Source organism: Tauraco erythrolophus, chromosome 2 (assembly GCF_009769465.1).
Source record: "Tauraco erythrolophus isolate bTauEry1 chromosome 2, bTauEry1.pri, whole genome shotgun sequence".
Taxonomy (NCBI): Eukaryota; Metazoa; Chordata; class Aves; order Musophagiformes; family Musophagidae; genus Tauraco; species Tauraco erythrolophus.
Genome location: NC_141466.1, coordinates 103,051,073 through 103,066,000, shown reverse-complemented (window position 1 = coordinate 103,066,000; position 14,928 = coordinate 103,051,073).

Sequence of the window (14,928 nt, the reverse complement as noted above, 5' to 3'; positions counted from 1 at the left end):
TTCCATGTTAAAGAGATTTTTGCTCTTGAGGTCTCATTAATTTATTGATTTCTGACACACACACAAAACCCCAACAAAGAATGCAAACCAAATTTCTCCTATGACAAAGCTCAAAATTAATATGAAAGCAAATTTATTTTTATTGGAAATGTAAAGGGATGTAATATAACTGATTAGGTGGTGACATGTGAGGCAAATGGTCTAATTAATAGCTTACCATTCCAGGGATTATATCAGCAGACATAGTTATTTTCTGTGGCATTTATTAAGGAATTTGCTGGTGGTATCCACAGAAGCCTCTTGAATGATGAACATTTTACTTTCTAGCTGAATTCTCACACAGGACTTAAAGGTACATACCGAAGGGAGAAACCCAGACTCAAGCAGAAGTGAGTTTCAGAGGAGTGGAAATGTAACTCTGAAAATCAGGCCATTTTCTTACGGATCACAGCATGAAATAGGGCTCTTAACGTGCATCAACTCTGGAGAAGAGAGTGGCCCACACTGCCTTTCCCCACCCAAAGAACTGTGATCATGCCCAAGCGTTCTTCAGCATGGGAGGATTTTAGGACATATTCTCTCTATCTGGTTCTTGTTAACATCATTGTTTCTCTTCCTGCCTGCACCCATGGAAAGTGGATTGCAGCTGAGCATTGTCCAGCCAGGGTGAAAGAATAGTCATTTGGGAAAGTACAGGATCCTTAATGAAAAGAGGCTTAATATAGAGTTAACAGGCTATTACTGGGGTATCCAGTAAAGGTCTTACCCATCTCTCATTATATTTTAAGGATACATATGTACTGAATTCCATTTAGCCTCCTTTAATGACACAGCCAATACCAATGAAGTCTGAGTATACTCCACCACAGATAGCTCCTATTTCTACTCCTTATATGGACAGAGGATGCAAAGGAATGAGGAGGGACAGAATTTCTTCAGTTTTCTGGAGCTTAAAGATGCAGTCAATTTCTCATGTGAAATTAAAGGCAACCAGGTACATCAGCATTTTTTGAAATCTTTCTGTGGCTCTGATTCTCAAGACCATAGGTCATATAGATATCTAATTCCAGCTAAAGTCAATGGAACTTGAGCGTCAGTCTGAAGATCTAAACCTTAGGGGGTTTTTCAAAAGTGCCCAAGGTACCAGTTTGCTGTTAATACCAAATAGAGCCTGGCTGACTTCTGCAGAACAGAATACATTGTTTTCCCTCTATTGCCATGAAACACAGGGATCAATTCATTTGACACAGGCTGAACACGTCCATTAAACCTCCCTCTCAGGCTGTTTCTTCAACTGGTTATCAATGTGCCTAATTCAGTGCTCACAAATTCTCCCACTGAAGTTACCAAGCATGTTTGTATCCGTGCGTAAAAGTGTTTGATGGAAATGGAAGGGATCATGAGATTTTCCAGGCGTACCATTCCAACTTCAAAAAGCTGGTAGCAATGTCAGTCACCAGGTTATCCAAGATCTGTTTTTTTTCTAAAGCACTGGGATCCTAAAGAGCTACAGTCAGCAGTGAACTCAGAGAATCTATTTCTGACATGAATACTAGCACAGAGAGATGAAAACTAGTTCAACATCAGCCTTAAATAAAGGAACATGACTAAACAGGAATACATTCTTAGTAGCAACCAGTTGTCTGTCCTACAGAAAGCAGAACATGCTAATATATGTAACTATAAAGACAGACTCCAAAATATTTAAGTTCTTGAGCAGAGGTGTTGACAGTTAAATTGAACTTCTGGCAGACATTTCCAGCTTGTGAGGGAGCAAACAGCAACTCTTCAGCTTTCAAAACATTTACCAAAGATAATAATTACAAAGCCACATAGTTTCAGAATGACTTTCATTTGTCAGGACAGTTAACAGCAGTGAGGAGCAAAGCCAAGAGAAAAGCCAAATGCTAGAAGGAAAATACTGACAAATCACTTGATGTAAAGCTGAGCCTCATAGTATTATAGGAAAGCGCGGGACCTGTCATCTAGTCCCAGCAGGCCCACACTGAATCTGTTATGATTGTCTGACCTGGGGAGGAACCAGGCTGCCTTGGGGTTGCACCAAGGAGCATGGTACAGTCCTAGGGCAGGATTTCCAGTCTGGCAGTGTCTCTTTCCCTCTTCATCCCTTTCCAAGTCCGAGTAGATATGGGTGGGACTCCATCATTGCCCCAGCCAACAGACTCAGAAGATGTGCTTCATGATGTCGGGGAAAAGGGGAGGGAGGAAGGAGGTATCTAGGAGCAGACAACAGGGACAACCACCCCTGTCTGAAGGGAAGTGTTTGGGCTATTACTGTCTCTTCTGCTTGACAGGAGCAGGAAGTGCACTGCTTTGTGGATTTGTTCCACCTCTTGCCTTGGCACCCAGCTCCGACCTCCTCCTGCTGCCTTCCCTCCTGCCCACTCCAGCCATCCCTCTGGTCTTATTTCTTCTGTTCTTCAGCAAAAGTGGCTGTTGGCAACCAGAGCACCTCTTAACTGGACTTTTATCTAGTTCTCATTAGAGATGCTAGAGCTTGCTGAATTTAACACAGGTTCAACAAGCCACTTCACTCTGCAGGAACGTTGTGCAAAAGCTGAACTTACAATACTAGTTCTGGGCTACGCAAATTTGGGATGCTGGTTCATTTGTAAATGTTTTGCAAAGAGCTATCACTTACCATCTCTATTTCCTGTGCAAAATAAACACTGTAGCTAAATGGGGCAGGAGATAGGTGAACCAATTTTGGTTAAATAACCTCTAGCAACCTAAACTGGTTTCAAATACAACAAATGCCTGTTGAGTTTTGGTTTTCGGGTTTTTGCTTTTTAACTCAGCTAACCTAGAGCTGTGTTGGTGGTGTTCTGTTCTCTGTCTTGGAACAGATCCAGAAATCACAAATTACATTGCAGAAGAGGCTGTTCACAGAGGAGGTCTGGGAGTACAGAAGCAGGAAAGACAGAAATTTTATGAGTGAATGTGTTCATCTTCATTTTCTGTCCTGATTATGCAGATTAAGAGTGTTTCAATAAGCCTATATTCTTTGCAGTGCAGAAGGAAGACAGCCAGGATGCAGACCCCCTTGAGCTCTATCCACATATAGACAACACAGGCCACCCACAAGATGTTACTCTTGGGAGTAACTCACAGCTATAGCAGCTGCCACCAACTGCAGTAGCTGCTCAGCTGGGGAGACTACCATAACATTGACCACTATAATAGCAAAAGATATCATACGTTTGTTGCCTAACACACAGCTCAGAAAAGAGAACATAAAAATCTTCCAGTCTTGCAGTCAAGCCACTATCTCCAGCACATCTTAGCAGCCACAGCGTGAGGACAAAAGTCCCAACAGATACTCTAGCCCAATGCTCCCCGTGTGGCTGAGCTGCAAATAGAGATTTCTGAGCATCAGCAAAGTGTAGTGGCCTGGCCATGACTCGGCAATATCAGCAGAAGGATTTTGAGGTGTTACCACAGTACTTCTCCTTTCAAACTTCAATAAGTTAAAAGGAATATGAAACCATCCCATCTCCATATTGTTATTCCTTTCTAATACTTCTGGAAGTGAATACCGTAGATAGATGATACCATTCTGGAGTGGGGTAGAAACTCTTCTGGTAACTGCCTGTCCTTACAAAAAAATAGTTTCAGATTGCAGAGAATGCCTGGTTTCAGAGCAAGTACAAACGAAGTTGGAAACTTGGTTCATTGAACAGACGTTAAGAAACATAAGGCAATTATAGCTCCTTTAACTCGGTCTTTTTGTGTTGAAAGCATTGTGGCATCTGTAGAATTATTTATTATTGACTTCTGTGGGTGCAATGCAGTATATGTGCTGCTGCTGCTGCATCTCCTGTGAAATGTCATCATCAGTACATGTAGGCAGACAGACCAACACATCAGATATGGTCAGATCAACTCTCCTAGGGTAGTTCCTAAATCCGAGACCTTTTCTAAGATCTTCAGGTGTCCTGTGTTTCTGAAGGGTTTCATTCATCTCATTTTATCCACGGAAGGCCAGAGTTATGAACAGTCCAACCTGTAATGTCTTCAGGAAAGACAGAGAAAAAGATGAAATCCCATTTCTTCCCCAGTCATGGATTTCTGTAAATGTACCGAGGCCCTTGATGGTTCTGGGACTGGTCAAAGGTGTTGCTGACAATGTTGGCTATTTTCTGGAAAAGTAACACTCATTCGTGATGGGGACTTGAGATTATCCGTCCTATCAGACAGATCTGTCCTTTCAGACTCATCGTATTGTTTGTGCCAGAAGAGTAGGTAACAGCCATCAACATCCTTGGCCCATATTGGCAAAATGAGTGTTTTTCTGCAGCTTATCATTGACTAGACGAGTTTGGACCAAAGTCCAAAGAAATTGACTGAAAGCCTGGGACACTTTTGGAGTAGCCATTACTTTAGTTTTACTTTGGGTAGACCTTTTGCAAATGAAAGGGAGCATATCTGTACAAAAATGCGGGATACAGATTCTGCACACCATAAAATCTATGCTAGGTACAGCCTGGAAAGATGCATTTTAGATACTGTACTCAGTCACATCTTCCACATATTCATACAGTTTCTCTCTATTCCCACAGTGACTGCTTCCCCTCCTTAACTAACCTCACCAAGCTCTTGCCTTTGGGGCTAATCCTGCTGTCTTTGCTCACCCAGATAGTAATAACCCAGCACTGCATGATCAGCCATCTCCCAGCCTCACTCACAGAGACCTTGTGGCTTTCTCTCCCCCACTGGCAAATAATGGGATTTATGGCACACAATTGACCAACCAGGCAACTTTCATGCAGGCAGTGTCCAGGGAGCCAAGTCCCCCTCTGTACTTGTGCTGGAAGGACCTATGTCAGATGTGCTCCACAGGGCACGTTCAAGCTGCATCTGAACTTCCTTTCACGGGTTTGCTGTCTGTGTGACTGATGTGCCTGGTATCAAGGCAGCTTTGGGCCGCCCTCAGCACACAGTGGGGATCCACCCTCTGGGCTTGGAGATCTTTCTCTTCTAATTATATCTAAAAAATTACACAGATGAAGTGTACAGCCACGATTAGACTTACCATGGATTTAAGGGGTATTTATGTGTTGCACAGCGCCGAGTAAACTTCAGCTGTGGGAAAATACATTCTGTTCAAAATATGTGCAGCAGGAATGGATCCTTTTTTTTTGTAGGGATCTAAAAATACCACCTATCACTATAATCTAGTTGTGCAAACCCTCTGCACATGAGATTAGAGGCTGTATATGGAAGGCTAAGGGCTAGGGTTGCCAAGGTCATATGATGACCATAATATATGACCTATGAATTCTATTTGTTGTCTCACATCACTGTAATAATGCATTAAAAGTGTTTTGCCCCTTCCTCTCTTTCCCTTTCTCCTTTAATTCTCACATCATCCTGGTGTCTCCACACATGAAGGCTGGAATGTTTTTTCTTTTAAACTTCATATCATGATGACATCGGGATTGGGACTCCACAGGCTCGCACTGAAATAATTGATGCCATTTGCATTTCACATTCTAACAGCTTCATAACAAGATCTCTGTAGACTTGCACTGAAATTGTTTTCCCACTGAAGTCTTACAACACAGCAGCAATATAATGACATTTTAATGGGATCCCTATAGACTTGCCATGAAATTGTCAAGAGAAAATAGTGGTGATGTTAATTGAATTGGGAGCTAACATTGTTAAATTCAAATGTGAAAAGTAATTGCTCTGTGAGAAGAAACGCACGAACTTAGGTGCTGATCCTGCAAAGATATATGCATGTGAGTAGTTTTGCTCATAGAAGCAATCCCCTTGAAATCTGCTTCTCTGGGGAACAAAGTTAGGACCTAGAAGAAATCAATTCATTTTATCTTTTCCCTTCATATACAAAATGGCTAACCCGAATGCAACAGCCAAAGACTGTGCCTCAGCTGTGACACTTCCTGTGCATGTCTGTGAAGATGCTAAGCAGAAATTACCTCAAAAGCTTGGCACTTGACATCATGAATCCTCTAACTGTACATAAATACAGGAAGAGTTGCTTAGTTGGTGAAGTTCTTGGGTAAAACCATATTCATAATGAAGTTGCTGGAAATTGCGTCACTGACTGTAGCAGAGCTAGCTTGCCATTCCCAGTTACCACCTTCCAGCAGATCTCAAAAGCTCAAACACATACCTGTTTTGGAGGCTAAGTCTACAGAGAGGAAGATGGTTCTTTTTAATCCTTGTGTTTTCTGAGACATAAGAATGTGCTTGAATCAAGATTTTATCTTTTATTTCTGATGGATGAGAGAGAGAAAATTGCTTTAAAAATGAACCTTGCAATCTCATGTCATCATGTGAGAGTCAGACTTTGGAGTTCAGTTATTTCAAATTTCAGGAGACTTCTGGAGTGAGCAATGCCACCTGTCTGTATAAAACAGGGTGAATGTTCTGACCTTACTCCCTTGCCTATAGCATTGTATGTAAGAATTACACTAACATCTACTGACAGTTTTTCAGTTGGCCATAAAACAGTCAGAGTACAGCCAAAAATAATCCCATCTGATCAGTACGACCTAAAACCGTTATGTCCAACACAATGAGCTCCGCCCAGAAATAAAGTGGTTTTTATTCGGGGTATTTCTACAAGCACATCCTCATGAGCAGAGCTGCATGTCAGGAGGAGGTAAGAAGATCGATACAGAAAACAAACCATTAGCAATGATAAATTATTCCCTTTCTTTCAAGAGGAGCCTGGAGTCATTGATCTGTCATGGAATCCATGCAGACCTACTCCTCAGATGAACAAAAGGCTGAACAAAAGAGTCCTGATAGGTGGCCTGATAACTCAGGAGATGAGTGCAGGGCTGCTGGGTGAGATTTTGGGCCAGGGGTTCAACCTGCCTTCATGGGAATCAGATCAGAACTTTCACCACCAACTTCAGCAGAAGCAGGCGACATTTTTACATCAGGTAATACCAAAACTAGGAGCTGAGTTATTAGAGGAAGAACACAGAGAGAACAAACCAGAAAATATAATTATGTCTGGGTTTGAATTCACGATTCATCTGCCTCTCAAATATTGCATGAGTTTCTGGCATTTCTTCATACCAAAAAAGAATGCAATTGATCCAAAAACAATAAAGAGAAGATAAAAAGGCTGATAAGAACTAGGAAATGGCTTCTGTTTAAGGAGAAATTGAAAAGACATTTAGTTTACATTAAGGACTACGAAAGGGCGGAGGGCATAAAGAAGGTGAAAAGTATATATAGTCATTATTTCTAACATCACAGGGACATGGAGACATCCAATGACAATAATTGCCAAATATAAAACCAACTAAAGGAAGTTGCTTTAAATAAACCGCTTTCATTCTGAGATCATAATCACTCTTGCATGCATATGTGCACCAACTAAAGGAAGATGTGTTGTATTTTTACACAACTCACAACAAAACTGTAGAACTCGTTGATGCAGGAAACACCAAAGGAACTCTGAAAAAGATTATATGCCTTCATGGAGGATAGGTCTACTGACAGGTTTTAAAAATGATGATCTGGATGCAACACTGAGCTCACAAATTCCTTTGTCCAGAGGTGGATAGATGTAAGAGGGAGAAGAGCAATATGTACCTGCTCTAACTCCTACACTCTCAAGTATTCATTGGAGCTCAGGGTCATGGGACTTAACTAGACGCAACTAGACACACTTGGCCGTGGTGAGATCAAGTGCAGCTGATCTCAAGTCTTACAGGATGTTGTGTGAAATAAGTCAGCAGGCTCTCAGCTCTGGATGAGTCTCCTTGTCAAACCACTGCTCCAACCAGCACCTCTGTGCTTGTCAATTCTATCTGAATAGTGAAGACTTCAGAAAGCAGAAAGCCTGACTGACAGCAGACTCCCATGTATGGACTCTTCAGATGGTCTGGGAGCACCCTGATGTGGCAGAGAGTTGCTCCCTATGATGTTTGCTCTGTGATCAAAGAGGGAGTTTCAAGCAGAAGGTTTATCAGTCCATGACTCTTTCCCAGTCACTATGTTCCTCACAGACTAGATGTTCAAGTGCACAGTGCCAGCACTCACCTAATGGATTCTGAACTGTCATTTTAATCTTTAGAAATCGTATAATATTATTTAGGAAACTATTCGGCTTTCAGCTTTGCTTTACAGCTAGGAACAAAACCAGACAGTGAAGCCAGCCATGGCTCCCCTCAGACCGCTTCTGAAATGCCTAAAGATGAGCACATCCGACTAGCTCAGCTGTGCTGGAACTCCTGGCCAAAGAGATCTATTTGTTATAGGGTGTGATTGTCAAGTTACTTATTTCAGTGGCTCCATTGCCGCAGTGCAGAAATCCTGGGTGGTCCTCGAGGCCATGGTGAGTGCTCTGCACCTGGGGCTGCAGAAAGTATTAAGAAGCAAAACGTACACATGGCTGGCTTGGTGGACTGTGACCAGTTGGTCCAAAGTTGTGGGAACCACCAAGTGAGCTGTAATCCTTAAGGGACGAGAGTCCATTCTCATGTATTCGGAGAGAGACCTGTAATTATTTCAGCTGAAACCAGATCAGGCATCAGAGCTGGACAAGGGACAAAACATTAAGTTGTTTCATTTCATTCTGACCTCTTTTTATGGCAATAACTGCTAAAAGGAAAACAAATGTTCGTAGGGATCTGCTTTGTTCTATCTCTACATGTGGAGCACACAAGGGGCCTTTTCATGCAGAAAAATGAATAAATCACTCCCCTAGCTTTGCTTATGGGAATGAAGCATTTTCATATTAGAGAAATACAGCCAGTAACGAGATGCACAGACATCCAACAAAGAAGAGTAGGGATTTCAAAAAAAAAAAAAAAAAAGGAGAGACGATTTAGATATTAGCCAAAACGAAGCAGGAACCTCATGGGAAAATGTGATTACGGGAATTATGCAGAGAAAGCATTCCACATCTATATACAGGGCCAGACTCTCAGCAGCATAAGTAGATGTAGCTTTACTCACTCACTTTCAGAAAGAATATTGCAAGGAGTGAGTTCTGTGGTCATCTTGGGATCATTTAATTACTGTCTGCTTCCTTGCCTCTCTTCCTCCTTTTTTTTTTTGTGCTAGTTTTACTGGTTGTGAAAATTTACTGACAGAAAAATAATTTTTTAATTCTTTTTTTACAGGGTTAGTTTCACTTGGATCAGTAAACCACCAGACATGCTGGGTGACACAAAAACACCAATGCTGATGCAGGCAGGTAAGTGGAACACCTGAAAAGGGTGAGAGAGAAGGTGGAAGGAGCCCACAGCTAAGTCAATAATATAAGGGCCTTCCAATATTCAATGACTGGAGATACAGTGTTATGGATACAGCAGTTTGAGCAAGAAAACAGTGACAGTAAAAGATGAAACCAAGTGATCTTAAGGGTACAACCAAAGTAGAATGATAATGTCACATCATTTCTGCATCATCCCAATTAAGACAACTAAATGCTTGCTTCTGATCAGACATCAGCTATGTCAGACATTGTAGGACTGCAGCGAATGATAGCAGAGCAAATCTTTATGTATATGATTTTTATTTCAAATACTATGAAAGCAGTTTTATTATAGTTGATCAAAACATAAAATTTATTTTAACAGAAGTAAGCTGTGCTTATTTTAAAGTAGGATTAGCTATTTTTTTCAGAATCTGCTAGTAAAATACCAGTATGTCGGAAAGAACATTTATAATAGGTTTTCAATAATAGTTTTGTTAAAAAAAAATACAAAATGTGATTATGTAGTGAGAAAGTATGCATAATGTGAAGCTGTAGAAAAAATTATTTTAAACCAGCTCATGTTTTGTTAAACAGTTGCTAGAAATATTAGACTTGCTAGAAACAATTCCAGCTTCACTAGTCAACGAGGAGGCTAAAAAATATTCATTTCTGGTAGATTGCACCCACTACAGTTGTTTCACAGCACTTTTTTGTCTACAGTCTGTAGCCTCTGACTGCTTGTAAACCTTCTGGGAAGGGATCATAGTTTTGTTTCACATTTGCAGCTCATCTGAATGGTACGGTCCAGATCTATGGTAAGGATACTTCAAAGCTACTGTGCAGTTAATAGCAGCAACAGAACTGCAACCATGACACTTTAACAGAGGATTTATAAATAAGTGAGTCACAAATGGTCTTGCCTATTTTGTTCACAGGGTGATGTTTTTCCTCTCTAAGGGTCACGCAGCACAGAGAGTATAAAAATAAGAGAGAAGCATTCTCAAAAAAGGATGGCAGATTCATCATATGTGGTAAACTGGTTGTAAGGGTCAAATTTTGATACGGACATTTTCATGACAGAAACTGACTGGGAAAACTCTTCAGGGGCATTTGCGCATGCCCTCGCTCCAAAGAGCTAAGCATCTAGGTCCTGCCTGCTCTACACCTTCTTACTAGTTGGTGACAAGTCTGAGTTGCAATATGTTATGTGCTCATAAACTACACAGTTAAGACTCATGAAATAACTATATCAGACAGTCACAGTTTGCCTCTGCCAAAGACCTGAAGTGGTACTTTGATGACTTCCTTTAGGCAGGCTGTAACCCTTATTTCCTCGAGTAGAAGAATCTACTCATTGTGTCTATTCTGTAAACATTTTGACTGGTCCTTCAGTGCTCTAGCTCTCCCAGATGCAGTAAAACACCCCAGACGAAGAATTTTACGTGAATAGTGTGTACAGATATCCTCTGGGGAAGAGCACAAAGGAAGCTCTCCAGATTTCCCCAGAAGATTCTGAAACAGACATGACAAAGGAGCAGTGCAATGTAGACTCATGTCCCGGTAGTTTATTTTGTAGTGTTGTGAAAAAGACCAGTGCATGAAAACATGGATGACATACTTGCCCATGCCGCTGGACATCTAAGTGAGCTGCATAGCTAAGCGGGCTATGTATGCTCTATGCATTAGCTGTGCAGTCCCGTAAATATCTTGAAAACCATAGCGCTCCCAAGACCTAGCTTCATATCCATATAGTTGCTCTATAGACACAGGTGCCTTTAAGATCTTTCTGCCCTCTAGATAGGTACCAGAGAGGGTTCTTTGGGGAATGCTAACTTTCTTTGTCTGCCACTTAACATTTCCAAAAGGCCTTGGAGGTGACCAGACTAATGTCCCTTGAGTGTGCAGAGCCAACTCATGCTGCAAATGAGGCCATGCTTAACTATTCCTTAGGGGAGAACAGGCTATTACTTTCAAGAGAAAGGATTTAAGTTTCACATGAGATGCTCATAAACCCTACCCGCTTCTGAGAACAAACTGTGTAGATGGGCTGCTTATCTGATCGGAAGCCCTATCTGAACACCACTTGGAAGACAGTGCAGACATACTCAGGGTGGCTGTCGTGCAGAGAGGAAAGTGAGGAAGAGGGCCATGGTCTGGCTCTAATTTTGTTGGAAGTAGGTCATATGTGACTGCAATGGATTTCCTAGAAGCTCTTGTAGCCTGAGTGAGCCCTCAAATAAAACAAAACATATTCCACATGCATAGAGGAGGAGAGGAAAGCATTGCTATATAAAGGATGATTTGCATTCAGATTCAATCACTATTCCAACCAGGATGTGGCATCCCACCTCATAATGGCAGTCTTGAAGATTTAGAATAAGTTTACCATTAAATAACACACCAAAGATTTAATGCAAACCTGTATTTGATTCAAATTACTCATGCTGTGGTAGTTTAAACACACATCCTTCTTTATACGGGCTTGATCAAAGCTGGCAGGCAAAATACAAAGAGCAGTGTCAATTAAACTCTATGGGTGGAGAGGAATGTATGCAACATAAACGAGAAGTAGCAGCATGTCAGAGATTCTTGCCATCTATTGTTTAGCAGTGGTTGATGTGTAGTTCAGATGGACACTTCGTCCATGAAGTGATCCTATAATCAGATTCACACAGGAAATGCATCATTTTCAGGCATCATGTGTCTGCTCTCCCTCAGGATAAAGCACGCTGGGAAAGCGTGGCTTAAAGAACGATGGATGTCACCTGCTGAAGCTAAATCTCAGTATTTCCAGCCTTCTTCATTTCTAGGAAATGAAAATCACTGCAGGTGCCACAGACAGACACCTCAGTGAGGCAAATACCATGATTTTAATGCAATCTACAGGAATGTTGACTCACCATGTCTGTAGCTCATTTTGGCTAGAAGCTGTAACTCAGGTTTGTTCTTGCAGTTTCCTGGTGCGATGGAAGAAAGGTGTCATCTGGAAAGCCATTCACACGTGTTTTTCAATCATCTTTGAACATGTGAGTAGGGAGCTACCTACCCATTGGGTTTGGAGCCAAGTACCTAGTGCCACAGTTGTAGTGGAGGTGAGTCACTGTTCTCCAACAGATGTTGGGGGCTCTGACTCTCTAGGGACACTCATTCAGGCTTTCTATACAATAAAAAAATAGCACTCATGCATATTCCTGAAAAAGGGAGTAAGTGCTGCAGACTTTCATATATGGAAAATCTCTATGCACAAATATATATATATATTTGTATGTTTATATATATGTGCACACACATATGTTTTCCTACTAGGAAAACAACTGACTGCTTTAATAAACTGCTTTCATTCTGAGATCATAATCACTCTTGCATGCATATGTGCACTCATACAAAGGGATGGAGACAACTGGATCTCTAAATAGAAACGTACACATTCTGGCTGTTTTTGGCTTTGCTTTTCTGTCCAAACCTTCCAGGCAAATGGCAGCAAGGCTCTGAGTCTTTCCAAACGAGCCTCCTGAGGCTTGTTTGCCTGAGTTCAGGCCTCTCACAAGGAGCATACTGAGCTGAGCTACCTAAAAATCTGCCCTGCATCCTTTCTGGCGTCCGTGCTGGGTATGCGAACAAGATTATGTTACCTTCTTGAAGTAGGCTTAAGAATTATGTCATGTATTTAAGGGATATCAATAGTGCATGTGAAGTGTGCGCACTCCTGAAAGCAAAAGGATTGCATTGTGACATGAAAAGTGATAGGAAGCACCAGCCTCAGGTTTCCTCAGCCCCAGTGAGCAGTTTAACAAGGCTTCATGATGCATGTCACCTCTCCTGCCATGCCCGTAGGACACGTTGTGTGTCTTTATTCCTCGTGCATACTATACCGCCTGATCTGTAATTATAAATATATGTTTAGTGTCACTTCAAAGCCTCCCCTTGGCAGGGGTGTTCCCTTTTCTGTGATTTTTGAATCTCTGACATTCCTTCTTCAGAAACTCCGGAGGAGGGTGTGATAGCCTCCTGCTGACAGTTACCTTTGTTCAAAGGGACTGTCAGAGAAAACCCATTGCGCTGCAGAGGGAAAACTGACTTTTGTGTCACCCATTGGACACGCATTGGCTTCTATAACAAGAGGACATTTTCTATGCTTGGCTGTTTTTCTACCCGGAAGGTAAAAAATACCTGGAAGGTATTTAATGATGAGTACAGAGTGCAGATTTGTAAGACATGAAAAGGTTAGCAGTAGTTTAGACTTCACACCAGGGAAGTCTGATGAACAAAAAAAACTCCTCCTGGCTGTGCTTTTTCATTGCATATATTGGGAGCTGGAACTTGGCTAACCCACTTACTCCTTTTGTGGTATTTTCCTGCAAACTGGCCATATTTTCAGAAGTATCCATCTGTCAGTTTATTATATTATTATATTACAGTACCATCTAGAGGTCCCAAATGGGATCAGGGCTCTGCACAGTAGTTGTAGAATGCAGTTGTCTTCTGGGAGTTAGAGTGTATAATCTGAGTAGATGAAAGAAAAGAAGAATTATTGTCCTATTTTATAAGTTTCAGAGCTGCCCCTATTTTGCAAATTTTGCGTACAGTAAGATGCATACAGTCAGACAAGGAACATAGACCTGCCAGATAGCTCACTTTGGATAGGACTACACTGCTTTTAAAGATAGTCCACTGCCCTACATAGATTCCACCAGGAATCTACTGGAATTCTGGCTGTCTGGCAGCCATCAAGAATGCCTAGACAAAAAGGCTGTCATGTGGATCAGCACATCTCAGACACATCCAGTTACTTCTTTTGGACTGGCTGAGAGCTATGGAAATGAAAGACAGAGCTGGGATGTGAACAAGGTCTGCTGAGTGCTAATCACAAGGCTCTCCTGCCTCCTTTCTGTTCATTGGTCACAGTCACCTGAAAATGTGAAAAACATTGTCTGGCAAACTTTCATCTTCTTTGTAAAGGGCTCATATTTCTGAAAGACTTTTCACCATGTAGGATTTATGAAGGTATTTCTGAGAGGGTGAATTTCCAGATCTTTAGTCCTTGACCTAAAGAACAAGTCCCACAGTGTAATATCACTGAAGACAGCAGTACTACAAACCTGAATTCATGGCAAACTTGGTCCACAGTTTAGAATCGCTATAGGGAGCTAGAATCCATAAGCAATTTGAAATAACTTTACTTAGATAAATCGAGCATCATCCTCCAAGAGGAAGACAAGGCAGGAGTTGATCCTAATGAAGGTAAATTAATACGGTAAATCTGTACAAATGACTGGATAGAAATTGCCTAATTTAAGTACAGCAGCACTTAACTACCAGCCACTTCAGCTCCAGGAAGATGACCCAGTGTGTCTAAACGAGTCAGACAGACCAAGCATGCAGTTAACATAGGCAGGTAGGAATCTCTGAATGGCAATCCAGAAAGCTGGTGTGTTGGGTGGGAACTGTGAAGAGCCAAATTACAAAACATGCTAGATGCATGGGGGGACAATACCTGAAAATTCTTCCTGCTTCAGGACATCAGATGCTTTTATTCACCTGGGAATTAAAATGCTTTGCTGAGATTATGGGTGAAGAGAGATGTCAGCACCAAAAAAAGAGTAGAGATCATGTTGGATCTTAGTGTTAGGGCATATGCACAGAAAGCAAAACATCCCCAGGGCATTACCAAGTTGAAGAGGTGCGACTCCACATCCTAGAATCTACCTCCAGTCTGT